The sequence below is a fragment of the Nothoprocta perdicaria genome, unplaced genomic scaffold (assembly GCF_003342845.1).
Source record: "Nothoprocta perdicaria isolate Ctin4 unplaced genomic scaffold, notPer1 scaffold_59, whole genome shotgun sequence".
Lineage (NCBI taxonomy): Eukaryota > Metazoa > Chordata > Aves > Tinamiformes > Tinamidae > Nothoprocta > Nothoprocta perdicaria.
In genome coordinates this window covers 2880799-2892355 of record NW_020455854.1, presented here as the reverse complement: position 1 = coordinate 2892355, position 11557 = coordinate 2880799, and the positions used below count along the sequence as shown (strand labels likewise).

The window sequence follows — 11557 nt, the reverse complement described above, 5'->3', positions numbered from 1 at the left end:
TCTTGCTGACCAGATGCAGCTGGAGCCGGGGTGGGTGTGGAAAAAAAAGATCCCCCACTCTGAATTAAAGGAGACTTCAGGAAAAGTGGTGCCCAGCTTCTACCTAAGTACTTTGTTGCATATGACGTCTTTGAGCATTAGAAGGACCAACGAAAAATAATTTAATCTGAATTCTTACTAAATTAGGTACTTAAGAAGTGCAGAGAAAGCAGCATGACAGAAGACCTTGACTCAAGCCTGTGATTCCCCCATACCGCCATTTTTTCCCTTCATATTTAAAGTACTTAATTAATCTATACAGAGTTTTTAATACAATACAGTTGATTAACGCTAGTAATTTCAGGGCCTTTTTAATATAACAAATCTCTTCTGAGAAATATTCTTGGTTAATGATCTGTGTCATTTTTTAAAGTTTGCCTTCTAAATAATTTTAGTGGAAATATCATTAAATTCTTCATTATCCTTATTTATAACAAGGCCTGAATGGGATTTTAGATGTTAGGATTTTACCGTAATAAAGACCTACAGCTCTTAAACACACTTTTCTCTGCCTTAAGATCTGTCATAGTGAGTCTCAGAGGGCATCATAGAAGAAGGAAGAGCAGGAGGAGAGGCTTCATGCTGAGGCCAGCTCAGCGTGACAGCAAAATATCATGTTGTATAATTTTAAGCAAACTGTTCATTGGTGTGGTGACCTGCACGGCCACAGTAGAGAGCCATGGCTGGGGACCGGCTGCCCAACGCTCCTGGACGTACGAGGCTCCTGCTAGGCCTGGCTTTGCTTCACACATATAAATATGAAGCAGTTTGAGGCAAGGAAAGAAGGGGGAAATGTCAGGTATTCCCAGTACACACAAGCTGCCGATCCCCCAGAAATAAGCAATTTTTATCTTTATAGTTGGCTTGGAAATAAGGCAAAAATAACTATATTGCAACCATATGTTTTTCTAATTACATGTTTTGACCAACTGTGCTGTAAGTAAACAAGATGTAAATATTGGTCCCCGCTGAGATTTTTTTAACAAAAGTACTGTTTGGGTGGTTAATTCTTTTATGCACGTTTTGTTTTCTGCTCCTGGGCAGAACCATCCGTGGGACAAGTGGCAGTTACTCCCTTCAGGATGTCTCAGGGCTATGAGGTGACACCAAGGATAGAAGGGGAAATGGCGACCAAGGCCGGGTGACACCACCAGGCCCACCCACTTGTGTCGCAAGATTCAGGTGGTGATTTCAGCCAGAGAAATCACCCATGGCATCACTGGGCTTGATACCGACCTGCTGAGTATGTGTCAGCTAAGCCTGCTGTCCTGCAAGGCCTGGCTTCCTTCCTGCTGCAGACCTTGGAGGAGTTGGAGTAGGCTGGTGGATCCTCCTTCAACATAAAGTTGTGCACCGATGTCTAGAGAATTTAGTACAGCTTTTCCTTCAAACTAGTTATGGAAATGCAGATCATGCCAGCCTGGCCTCCTTCCCTAGAGACAGGCTTAAGCCAAAAAGTCTTGCACTTTCCTAACTCCCCATAACCACCACAGTGTACTACATAAATAACACAATTCCAGAGAGATAGTACGTGCTTTATTTTGAGTGTTTTGATGAAATAAAATAAAACAAAAGATGCACACATGCACATTAAGACTTCAAGCAATGGGCACTACTTGGGACCTCGAGGAGACTCTGGGGAGTGCCTGCTCCACGTGGACTAGATATCAGTTGTAGAGGGAAACAGTGATTTTTGCCCTTTCTAGTGAAAGGTCATGGGTTTTGTGTTAACCTTAGAGATGGGGAAGGGGAGAGGAACATTTGAGCATCTCCAATGGATGCATGCAAGGCAACAGGCCCAGTGTTTTGTCTGCTATTTCGATATAATTTATATGGTGCTATACTAAGTATGGAAGGCGCAAGCAAACCAAATTGGAAACTGAGTAAGCCGGGCCTGATCCTATGTCCAGGAATGTCACCAGGAATCTCAGATGAACCAACGCATACAATGCTTATGCAGCGACATGCACAGGCACAGCTGCTTGGCCACCCCAGATACATTTGCTATTGTGAAATACAGCAGTGCCACATGAATAATTCATTTCTTACCGTGTAAAATGTAAAGAATAGGCATTTTCTTCTTTTCACTTTACTGGACATAGCAAGATGCTTTTCCTGTCATAGTCGACTTAAGGTGAGTTTCTTGTTGGTGGCAAGCTCTTTTTTTTTAATTGCTACTTCTAAATTCTAGTGAAACAATGAGTAAACAAATAAAAAATTCATTAGAGAGAGGCAGCTCAGCTTAGATGAAAGTTTTACAGCACGCAGCTCTGCTTTCAAAAGCAGAAAATCCAGTCACCGGGTCATTAGCACAGCATGTAGCACCACAGAAATGAGGAACATTAAAACTTGTGTCGTTTGCAAGATTTACTAATATTTCAGTGTCTTAACAACAACATTTCAGCCTAAAAGCTTCCCAAAAGGCTTTTAAACATTTTAAATGCCAGATCCAAATGGCTACGGGTGCATTTACTCATTATGCACATACTTACAACAGTGCATTTGGGTTGGATTGCGGCAACTTTGGGGCTACTGTGGGAAGGCAGAGGGAGGGCACAAGGAACATTCGCTCCTTATTTCGCCCCTTTGCAGGGCCGGCCAGCACGTGGCTGCGCTTGAGCATGTGTGGAATGACTGCTGCACCACGAGGAGCGCTCCTGGGAGCAGTTGCATGCACAGATTACGTTTTAGTGGTTGGCTGGGAAGACGCCTCTGAAGAAGCTAATGGTGATTATGATCCTGGCTTGATAGCTTTGCTGCTTTGAGCACGTCAAGTTAATTTCATGCTGAATAAGGAGAAAACATACGCCTGTCGCGGAGCTACATATCAGTCAGGGGCTAGCATCAGGGGCCTTAAAAAACAGACACTGACTTGGTTTGCAACATAGCTTGGCTGCAAGAAGTGAAACACTTGGTGGACCTCGGTGGTTTTTGCAGCACAGATGATCCCGCTTTGAGAGGAAGGTAGCTATGGAAGGGGTAGCCCCTTGAAACTGGTTTTAACACTGCTTGTCAGCACTGTGTCTGGCAAGCAGGGCTCCAACAAGGGTGTTGGGGGCTGCCCCACTGAACATTCATCCCTTTCCTCTGCATATACATCCCTTCTCTGTGTCATTTCTTCAAAGACAGCTATGGTGCTTACAAACAACTAACCTAAAGGGCTTTTTCCCCTTACAGACAGGTTAAGATATGAGGGAACAGGAATCTTTGGGAGAACTTGGCTTATTTGGTTGGGAGGGATTTTTCTCAGCTTCTATCTCTGTCATATTCTTTAAATCTTTATTCTCTGTTTCATCTTCTCAAGCTCCTCTCATTTAGTATTGGGAATTGTAAAAGAGAGCCTTTAGAAAAAGAACAACAAAACCCCCACTGAGTTATTTAAGTGAACTGCTGCCTCCTGGACCAAACACAAAATAAGGTCTCAGAAAACCTTCATGAGCTACACTGCAGGAATGCAATTACTTCTGGAAACACTGCAATCACAACTACTAACTTTTAGTTCTAATCTTTAAAACTTGAGTCATCCTGGCAGAAAAGCCCACTCTGTCACAGGCAACACCACCTGATATTAGAGAAAGTCCAAAGGCTTTTGCAAGTGCCCAGAACAAGGTGGTTTGCCAGACCTCAGGGTAGCCCCTCTCTAGGCTGTCCCACTTTCAAGTCCAATTTCTGATAGCAAGGTGCTGGAGGGCAGTGAAGGGATGCTACAGTGAACACTTCGCAGCTAAATTTAGTTGCCCTGGCCACAGGAGATGCCTGGAAGAGGTGCACTTGCCATGTGGACTTGTTCAGGGGGACAGCTGTGGAGTCACCTGCTTTGGCAGGGTCTTCGGCCAGCTCATAAAACCTCTCCGTGGTTTCAAAAAAAGACATCTTTTAACACTGAAACTACACCCTGCAAAGCCTGCAGCTCCTTCTGTAGGGGGAATCTGAGGGGTAAAGATTAAAGGAAAACTATCCCATGGCACATGAAAAATATGCAAACCTGTTCAAAATGAGCTTTCTCCTTGTGCTTATTTGAAAGTTCTAGTAGGCCTCCTATCTCCATAGTAAAATGTTCACCTCTATGATTTAGAGCAATATGTCTATTTGCTTTTAGGCATCAATTCTTAAACATATGGAAAATGGGTCACTTTTGAGGTGTGGATCTTCTCAGGGCAGAGCTCTGCAGCTGACCACAGAAATACCAAATTTAGAGCATATTTTAATCAAAGGAGAGAGAATGCTGCCCTGCATGCATGCTCCTACACACAAGATAACTGGGGTTTTTCTCCTGTAATGCTCCCTGGCTTTCTGCACAACGAGCACCAGGGACATTAGGACTTTTCTTCTTGGCAACCTCAAAGTTATTTTCAGTGGCTAGCCCCTGCTGACTCAGCAACACGCCTTCGGTGCCTCCTTCTATAGAGCTGTATAAAAGCACTTAGGAAAAAAAAAAAAAAAGTAATTCCAGAAGGAGGAAACTAATCCAGATTACCTGGCTAAGAGCAGTAGCCAAATTATTTGGCTAGCAGTGCCGTGCATCATTGACATTTCACCACACAGTTGCTAGTCCACCGAGGCCACTGTCTGAAGGTGGGTTTGACTGCATGTGAGGATGAGCACAAGGAAGCTAGTTCCTGAGAAAATCCATGGAGCCTCTTTTCAGAGCATTGGTATGCAGGCAGGGGAGAGACACGCCAGGCGCTGCAGTAGGGCTTAGCATTAGAGCTTTCTTAGTGCAAGAGAAAGAAAATAAGTAGTAAGCTGCTAAAGCAAGTTGACAAAATAAACAGTCGTATCTTTTCTGATTCTAACAAGGTTAAGAAGTCTCAGTTTTAAAAGCAACTGGCATTTTTTTTACATAATGTAGACTATATAGCCACTATTACACACAGTGCCATGGTCGCTTCTCAGCAGAGCACTAAAAAGAAGCAATATGTAAGGTCTAGAAAATCTAGGCAATTTTTCTTTTATCAGCTGCCTCCATTAGCTCAGGCACTAGCTGTTGCACTGAAAAGTGCAATACAGGTTTTAAAATCAAAGATAAATAAAGGCAATAATTTTACTTGCAAGTATTCTAGCACATTAACAGATTTTCATATAATACATCTTTTAGAGAAGGATCTAATGCATCTTTTTAGAAAAGGATCCACTTGAGAAATTAAGATCTTAATTTATATTTCGTCCAAATTTGAAAAAAAACAAAAACAAAAAAAAAACTCTAGGCTGCGTTGTCTCTTTTAATCATGAGTAGAATGAACTTTTTAGGTTTAGGAATTAAATTAGAGGGGAGAAAGCAAATTTTCAAATTTGAACACAAGTGTAGAAATCTGTTTTATAGAGAATGACCCCAAAACCACTGAAATGACGCCACACACAGGACCCAGGTTTGCGGGGGACCTGCTAATCCTGCCTGTGTCCGCGGTGTGGTGAGAACTGTGTGAAGCTCCCGCCTGCATCGGGGCAGATCGATGCCTCGCGTTTCAGCTGACTCGGCGCCTTTGCCACTGGGTAGCTGCTGAAAGGTCATTCCTTCACTGCCAGCGAGACTCCCAATTTCTGCCTCAGAAATCTCCCACTCTCTCCTGCTCACCCGTCTTCCCAGGGCTGGGGTTTCCAGGATGCTGTAATACCGACAGTTCATTTTCCGTCCCACATCCTGCCATGAAATGCCCACAAGTGTAAAGGTTCATGTGGCAGCATCAGGCTGCAGGTTGCCCAAACAACAAGGAGGTTGACAACTGTGTGAGAACACAAATTCAATGGGCGCCTCTGCTTCAGAGATGGGCAGAGCTGTTTCTCTACTGACATCCCTCATAGGCACCGAGAACGAAGCCCTCAGAGAGAGCTACCAGACAGCAGGCCAGGTCGTTCTGTTTATCACATACCACGTCCTCAAAACTCATATTGGCCACCTCTAATTTTCTGAGGAAGGTCATTCAGGGTGGATGGGGATGGAGTGAGCGGTGTTGCACCCAGTGGAGGGACCCAACCAGCTCCATCTCCATGCACAGATGTCAGAGCCTGGGCACACAGCTATTCTTACTATAAGAAAGAGCTAACAGGGAACAAAGTCAGCTAAAAACAAGGGAAAGTGAAGGGTTTTTTTAGCATGGCTTAACTGTAGGCTGCTTTGAAAACCAGAATCTGGAGAAATCCCAGAGGAATCTCTCATGTGCGCAGCAGAGCTCGCTACCTTGGGCAAGAGGCACGTCCCGCCGCTAAGCTCAGGATATGAGAGCTGCATGGGAGTACACGATAAAAGCTGCTTTTCAGCCTCCGAGATAAAACCATGCCCTTCCCTTTTCCCTTTCTTACCCGAAACACCCCGGCTCATTTGCTGACTATACAGCAATGGGGCTCCAGATCTTTCATATCCCTGATGAAACTTCATCAATATCTGAAAATTAGCATCTGCATCTACCGTTACCCACCCATGTTGTGGCCGACAAGGTGCTTCTGCCCGTGCAATCCCCAGCAGAACCACTGCTAAGAGCTGGGAGAGCACCCGGATCCTGGGTGGCTCCCTGAGGCTCCACGCTAGAGCCCATATGACCCTCCAGGATCACGGGTGTCTTTCTGCTTTAAAAAGCATCGGACCAGGGCAGGCAGGGGTACCAGAAACAAGGTTGCTTTCCTTCTTTCCACAGGTTTTCCCTTTAGGACTGTGGCAATGGCAAGTGGATTGTGTCTAAAAGTTTTACTCTGGCTATGGCGTGCTTGTTAGACAGCTTAAATAAAAAGGGAATAGCACACAACCCTGGGAAATCTTCATGTTTCATGCTAACTCTGTTGCAAACACCTTGAATATCCTTTTAGAAAACATATATACAACTGTAAGTTTCCAGCCTTTGAAGGTTTTTGAGCTGAAGGGCAGGTTTAAATCCTGGCTTAAAGCAAAGATCTGCTCTGCTGTCAGTTACTGGGAAGGAAGCATCCATGGCCTGTCCTATAGCAAGGATGCAAGCCTGGAGAGGATGAGTTTCTCTTTGTAGTCCCTCCAGGTTATGGCTTCACGCTTCCCCAAAATTTAAAATTGCAGTTGAAAATTGCCTGAAAAGCAAGCCAACAAAACTCATTGCTCTACACAACCCAGCCTGAAGGCTGCCTTCATTGTTTCCATTTAAAAATGACAAATGTTACCTATTTAAAGACAGAACAAAAGACACTTCCAGTGTGGTTTGGTTTGTCTTCACAGCCCAAAAAGATGAGTTTCAAGGTCAGCAAAGTGTGATTTGAGCAGAGCAATATAAGGCAGAGCAAGGAGAAGGCACAGCCTGTTTGGTGTTACATAGAACCTGGGGTTCAAACCACAGGCTTAGCTCTGGGCTTTGCTCAAAGGCAAGGGGTGGGATGGCACCTGATGGGCAGCCGGGTAACTGGCCGCAGCCGCGCGGAGCGACAGCGCAGCAGCTCCTGCAGCAACTCGCTTTGCTCAACGTGCAGGTCACGACTCAACGTACCCGCTTCAGCCTGCTAAATGCATGCAAAAAAACAAAGTGCAAAAATATTCTCCTCTGCTGCGTCCTTCAGTAAAGGCTGGGCTTGCTCTTTCCAGCTCACATTAAAATAATATAAATATAAATATAAATATAAATATAAATATAAATATAAATATAAATATAAATATAAATATAAATATAAATATAAATATAAATGGGGGGGCAATTCTGTTTAGTGTTGCAAGTACAAAAACTGAAGGACTCCGAATTCACAGGTTAGAACATGGTTTTAATGTTGTGCATAGCAGTGAGAACAGTGCAGAAGCTGAGGGCTTTGGGCCAATTTGCAAGTGAGTCCACAGGGATGTTAGACACTGCATTTGGACTGGGTTACAGGAATTGCAGCAATACAGATGCAGATCTTCTCACCAGTGCGTTAGGTAATGCTTTCTTTTGTACATCAGCCCTGTTTTTTGCCAGCTGATTATACAGAAGGCTGAATCAGGGATTCACACTTAAGCAAAGTTTCACCCAATGAGACATAACATAAACGGGATAAAAGCAAAATCAAGTGAAGCACACAGAAATATGGGGGTTAAATGCAGCCATTCCTAGTTATAGTTTTCCAGTAGCCTCCAATATATAGCCTCTTTCCTGAAATTATAAGTGGGTGCTATGTTCTTTAGTGTGTGTGTGTGTATATATATATATATAAAATATACACTAGTATAGATATATATATATAGAGAGAGATAGTATATATACACACTCTCTCTAGACACTTCCTTCAGAGTTTCTATTTAAATAGTGAGGCTGGAATAAATCTAAAAAAATAAACACAGTTGATGTAAGTACTGGAGAGACTGCATGATTTGGCACAGTTTTAGTGGTACTAAACCATATATGAAGTCGATTCTACAGCAGCAGGATGTTGGGTCAAGCAACACTTGGCACTTAGAGAAATTTCAGCATTGACAACATCAATGAAAAAGAAGTAGGAAAATAAAACAGAAGCATCATATGAACATATCCAGCTCTTATTCTCTGCAGAAGTCCCTTTTAATAGAAATAAGCTCATATCCATGTTACAAGCAGTCCTGCAGACTAAGGTTCACTCTGCATGAGCCTCTTGGGAACAGTATGAGCAAAGTGGGGAGCCAGGGCAGGGTGTACAGAAGGGGCTTGTGGCAGGAGGAAGGTAGATTTTAGCAGTGTCAATATTGAAATTCACATTAAAATATTAACACTTGGCATCTGCTCTCATTTCTCTATTGGGACTTTATGACCTGCAGAACTTTCACGTGGCCGTAAGTTCAGAGAAAAACGCAATGCCAAGCATGAGATTGCAGGACAGGGTTAATGTGTTTGAGAGCTGCTGCTTCTTTTTACTCTGAGAGACAATACTCTAATTTATTATAGCGATCCTTTCCCACCAGTTAGTTTCAGACTCCTAAATAAATCAGGCATTACTTTTAGATGAAGTCTTTTGCTGTTTAAGCAGTTTTCCTGTTACATGTCACATGAAGGATCAGACAGAGATCCTTGGAAAGAGAGCAGCACCCACTGCAGAGATCTGTTCCCCACAAGAAGTCCTACAGGCAACTTTCTTAGCCTGCTGTGATTGTAAATAATGAATTTAAACCAGTATTTGGGGTTACCTGAGGTTTAAATTGGTACTGACCTTAACCTAGTGGTTGCCATTTCAAAAACTGAGGCCCATTACAATATGCTTTTGACAACATGGAAAAACGTTAATCTTGATAGATTACATTAATCTTTATAGAGAGCCCTTTTTGCTTCACTTAGACTTCAGGATCTTAACTCCTCACCATAAGGATGCTTTAGCTTTTTATATCAAGAACACTGCACATTTATTTTAATTGGCTAACTGAGCTTTTCTGCTTACTGAGCCGTCTGCCTGACATTTGCAAAATGCTGCTTTTTTTCCCCAACATAACCTAACGGTTCATTTTTATAAGGCCTGTCATCCAAAATGCAGAACCTAATCTTTAATTAGTTGTCATATTTGTTCAGACGTTATACATCATCCATTGGACCAAACTGTTTGGTTTACTCTCCTCTCATGCTGTCCATTAAGTGATTACTTTTGCACTCACTTATGTTTCATTTAACAGGTTCCCTACGCACTGAGCTCCATCCTTGCAGGCCCTTTGCTGAGCCATGGACTTGCTAAACTGCCTCTGCACTTGGGCTGCCCACACTGTGCAAGCTCAAAGCCAACTAGAAGCACCAAGACCAACGAGAACTACCTGACCCAATACAGCTAATGATAGTTTTCTAATACGGGCATTAAAATATTTAGAAGTCCTGCATAAAGTCCAGCCAAGGGAATATTTTAGAGGCAATTCCCGTGTGTATTCGTGTGTGCCTTCAGCATGGCTTTGGTGGGTACAGTGCTTACGTCTACCTCCCCGCCACCCCGCTTCTCACTCTTAGTTCTTTTTAATATATTCAATAGAAATTCACCTGAAAAGGCACTCACTTTCCCAGGTTCTTTCATAGGTATATGAAGGTTGCTTGTTGCAAGTGGCAAAGCCACGTGTTTCATTAGTGTCCCGTGAGGGCTGTGGCTGTCTACCACGTCTTAACTGCTAAGCACAAGGCTCCTGGAGTCAGCATCCCAGCACCAGACCCATCCTCTGCTGGCGTGGATGCAGGGACCGTATCACGCAGCGTAGCCTCAAACCCACAACTGGCACGGTGTGAAAACTTGCCTTTTTGGGAAAGAAACGCTCGGTGCAGGCCCCACGCTGAACCTTGCGGCTGGACCTGAGCCCAGGGAGGAGAAGCAGCCGCCAGGGCTGACTGTCGAGGTGACGGTTCCGAATGGGCCGGGCTATATCCCCAAGTGATGAGTTATCGTGCCAAGTTCTTGCCCCAGGTGCCAAGGGCATCACCCTGGTTCTGGGCCCCGGGGGAGCCCGGGCTGGGCCGGCACCGCGTGCGCTCGCGCACCAACACAGCGAGAAGCAAAAGCAAAACGACTTCCAACACCAAAGGGTTTTTACCTTTTCAGACTAAGCTTTTATTTTGATATTACAAACCATTTTTCTTTATTCACAAACCACGGTCGTGATATAAACACTAATTTCTAAAGACAGATATACACATTTTCTGGGTTTGTATTTTTTTTTTTTAATCTGTTTAGAAGTCACTATATTTCATATATGGTAGTAATAATTTTTTTCATAAGTCATATTATCAGTAGTTATTTATATAAGTGAAAACATTCCCAATATATATTGTAAAAAAATTTCAAATGCTTTTCTTACATAACTATTTAAGACATACATTTTAAAATGACTGCTAGGAATACTGTAGGAGCTTTATAAACAAAATATTTTCTACTATGGGCCGCACTCTCAAGCTTTCAAGATTATTTGTAATAGATTAAAATGCCATATAATCGTTTGGGGAGTGGGAGTTGTAAAGCCATCTCATGAAAATTAAAATTGCAAATAAATTCTGCTATTCCCCACATCAGACATTTTGTGTGTGTACTTTCCAAAAAAAGATGTATTGTCCACACTTTGAATTGGAAGCCTAACATTTGGTAAACATTTCTCAAGGTGCTTTATCTTGGTGTTTAAATGAAATATACTTTACTTTTTTTTTTTTCCTCTATTTTTGTTTAAATAGGAGGCTTGTCTCGTATATCTTAGATAATAAACGTGGGGATTGAACTCTTAATAAATTCCAGTTCATTCCCTCACCAGTATAAATATATGTTACTGCCCCATTTTTCATTGATTAATACAGTCTCTTTCCCTCTCCGCTTCAATTTCCAAGATAATTTATTTGTCATTCTCAGATATAAACGCTACAGAAACTTTGTTTTCAAATCTTGTGAAACTTTATTGATGGTTATTGTTCAACTGATCATACTGCATGCACATACGATGACAAAGAGAAAGCCTGATCACAAACACTTCTTTCTTAAAGCAGAGTTGTTATAGCAAGTTGGCAGGTTCACAGCGGTGAGTTGATCATTTACTAAGGTGCACGCCGGGCGGCCCGCACGGTACACATGAGGATATAACTATCTGCAGCAAAACTGTAGCGAGACAGTTCCC

The 11557-nt window shown here is 42.8% G+C and overlaps 1 protein-coding gene across 10 annotated transcripts in view; it reads right to left on the bottom strand.

The window, feature by feature from the left end:
* Positions 1-11145: 11145 nt before the first annotated feature.
* The window catches only part of RBFOX1 (RNA binding fox-1 homolog 1), a 691795-nt gene continuing 691383 nt past the window's right edge, over positions 11146-11557 (bottom strand). For all 10 annotated transcript variants that reach the window (XM_026049083.1, XM_026049093.1, XM_026049092.1 and 7 more), the window contains one exon: positions 11146-11557. This exon is cut by the window's right edge. The gene's annotated coding sequence lies outside the window, so the exon portion shown is untranslated.